Source organism: Crocodylus porosus, unplaced genomic scaffold (genome assembly GCF_001723895.1).
Source record: "Crocodylus porosus isolate Cpor-Errol unplaced genomic scaffold, CroPor_comp1, whole genome shotgun sequence".
Taxonomy (NCBI): domain Eukaryota; kingdom Metazoa; phylum Chordata; order Crocodylia; family Crocodylidae; genus Crocodylus; species Crocodylus porosus.
The window spans coordinates 101,716,591-101,719,662 of record NW_017728943.1 but is presented as its reverse complement, the minus strand read 5'-3'; the positions used below and the strand labels follow the sequence as shown (position 1 = coordinate 101,719,662).

The window sequence follows — 3,072 nt, the reverse complement described above, 5'->3', positions numbered from 1 at the left end:
CCCCCCCCCCCCGACTAAGGTGGCACCAGTCACCCATGACAGGCTCCGTGGATGGGGGAAAACAGTGGATGTGATATATTTGACTTAAGCATGGCTTTTGATACCATCTCCCACAACATTCTCATTAACAAACTCAAGAAAGACTAAACCAGGGGTGCCTAACCCTTGGACCAGAGACCAGATCTGGCCCACAGCCCAGGGATCTGGAAATCTGGCAGCAAGAGAAGTAGCACATCTCCCCCACTGCCACATTTCTAGAGCCACGGGGAGCCGTGAGCCCTATGCAGTGGATTGGTCACCCAATCCCAGCACATAGCACTGGCCCCAGGACCCAATCTCAGCACACAAGGGGCCAGATGGTACAGTGGGATGTCAAGACCCAATCCTAGTGGGTGGGGGTGGGGGAAGTATCAGGCCCCTGGGACCAAATTCCAGCACATGGGGGCAGGAAGGAATGGTGGCAAAGCCTCTGGGACCCTATCCCCATACTCAGAGCAAAGTGGGTGATATTGGGTCCTTGAGACCCAAATCCTGACTCACAGGGCTCAAGCTGGCCTGTGGACCAGCCCCAGCTCATTCACGTGGCTTGAAGGGTAAAAAGGCTGAGCACCACTGAACTAAAACAAAAGGACTATAAAAAGGTGGATACAAAACTAGATGGGCCACTGTGCTCAGTAAGCAGTCCTCAGTGGCTCAATGTCTACTAGAAGGCAATATCAAGTGGGGTTCTCCAGAGGCCTGGCCTGTGTCATTGTTTAGCATCTCCATTAGTGGTTTGAATGATGGTATTGAGGACACTTAGACAATCTGCACGTGACACCAAGTTGGGTACAGTTGCAGACACACCAGAGGCCAGGGCTAGGATTCACAACACTTGGATAGCCTGGAAAAATGGTCCACAGATCAATGAGATGACATTCAGCAAGAACAAGTGCAGAGTTCTGCACTTGGGATGGAATAACTGCATGCCTAAATAGAGACAGGAGCAGCGGTTTCCAAACTCGGACAGATTGTGCACCACCAATTTAAAATTGTACAACCTTAAGTACCACCCGCCAATTGTCTAGTTCAGTGGCTCTCAATCTGTGGTACGTACGTATCAGTGGTATGCAGACCACCTGTCAGTGGTACACATTAACAGATTTATTTTAATTACCACCTAGGATTATTTAGTCTGAAGAAGATAAGAATTCAGTACAAGTCTTCAAATATCTGCAGAACAGTTACAGACAGGATGGAGACGGGCTCTTTTCTGTGGCTGTAGGAAACTTATTTAAGTTTCAAGCTGTTCAGCATTGTCAATATTTAAAATTCCCCTAGCTGTCTCAAGTCTCAATGCAGAAAAGTTTAGATATTCATTCACTTCAGGGGAACCAAGCAGGGGTTCTGAGGTGCTCAAATTCTGAACTTAAGCACCTAAATCCTGGCTTCCTGCTGGATGAGGTGGCAATGTACCTCCATAGAGAAAACCATAATCTTCCACTCAGACAGCAAGGGCTAAAGGGCATCATGTACCTAAGGGCTGTATGTGAAAGCGGAATTCCAAGAACGTTTTTGCATTGGAAATTCAGCAGCATCTCCACTCTTTCTACTTTTATTAAAGTCTTCTAGATATTCTACATATTCAACCACAATGCAGCTCTTCTCAAAATGCACCAACTGTAGCCTACATTTAAGTGCTGTAGCCAAGACCATACTTCAATTCATGATAATTTTGTATTAGACAAAATGCAAGTGACTAAGAGATCACTTTTATTCCTCTTTATATCTGTTTCTGCCGCTCACTTGCATGTTTAAGTTAACAATGGCAAAACAGTAGAAACGTAATTCTATGGTGAATCAAAGCAGCCAAGGTCTGTGAAAGTCCATGAGGCGACTGAAAGCAAGAATACTGAACAAGAACTAGGTTCACTGAGCATACCATAAGATGCAATGGCAATCTTTTTTTTTTTTTTTTTTTTTGAAGAGGAAGTGTCTGATCAGCTACGCTAAATGAACGGTGACATTTTTTGAAAGTTCTTAACAATATGTCAATTAACAATTACACTACTTCAGATGGATAAACCAAATGTAAGTGTTTGAGAACAGTTCAGGTCAAGTTATTCCCTTACCCCAAAACATTTCAACAAGAAAACAACAGCTGCTTTTTATCAGATTCCCTGTTTGGCAGCAGAGACTGAACAGAAATTTATTAAGTGCATTCAAGCTTCTATGAACAGCAGACAAACAAGTGTCAAATGGAGGAACTAACAAAAGTTCATTAACCCACCTTGAGGGTCATCCCACCGCACCACCACGACCTCACTCCTCCCATAAAGGCGTGACCTCATTCCTCCCACTAGTTCAGACAAATGCATTACTGGATGCTTTAAGCCAATGAATGTTAATAGTCTCTACTTACTGACTGGAATTGTCCCACCAGATATCAGGAAAGCAAGAGCAAGCAGAGTACAACATACCCAGCAGGGGCACTGAATATATGGCCACAACAAAGCTCCCAGTTGACTAAAATCATGGAAATTCTAGCTACTGGCTGCATTATAGGAAAGAAACACTAACAGCCACATGCATAAAAATGTGGTAGTAGGACTAGGGATGACCCAAAAGGAAGTTAGGATGAATATCAAAACTGCCAGACATCTCCCTGCAGGTGCAAAGCTTGACTGACGAAGACAGAAAAGCTTGAACTGCCTCTCAACACAGATTGGTAAGACCAAAATTAACATGCAACTATAGGCATACTGCAGTGACGCAAACCGTATGTGAAAGTGTGGACGTACTTTCAAAGACTACAGAACACCTATGCCTGCCCCCATTTGGGAAACCATCCACCAACAAGGACCTTGCTATGGTTACAGATCGAGCAACAGTATATGCCCATTTTTGGACCCAAATTTGAGCATGGTGACAGAACAAAAAGAGGACTTTGCATCTCATAGTTTCATAGTTTCTAGGGTCGGAAGGGACCTGAGCAGATCATCTAGTCTGACCCCCTGCCATGGCAGGAAAGAGTCCTGGGGTCAAATGACCCCAGCAAGATGTTCATCTAACCTCCTCTTAAACACCCCCAGG

General features: G+C 44.6%; 1 protein-coding gene across 1 annotated transcript in view; it reads right to left on the bottom strand.

The window, feature by feature from the left end:
* GALNT2 (polypeptide N-acetylgalactosaminyltransferase 2) overlaps positions 1 to 3,072 on the bottom strand; it is a 95,806-nt gene that overhangs the window by 92,309 nt on the left and 425 nt on the right. The window lies entirely within an intron of this gene.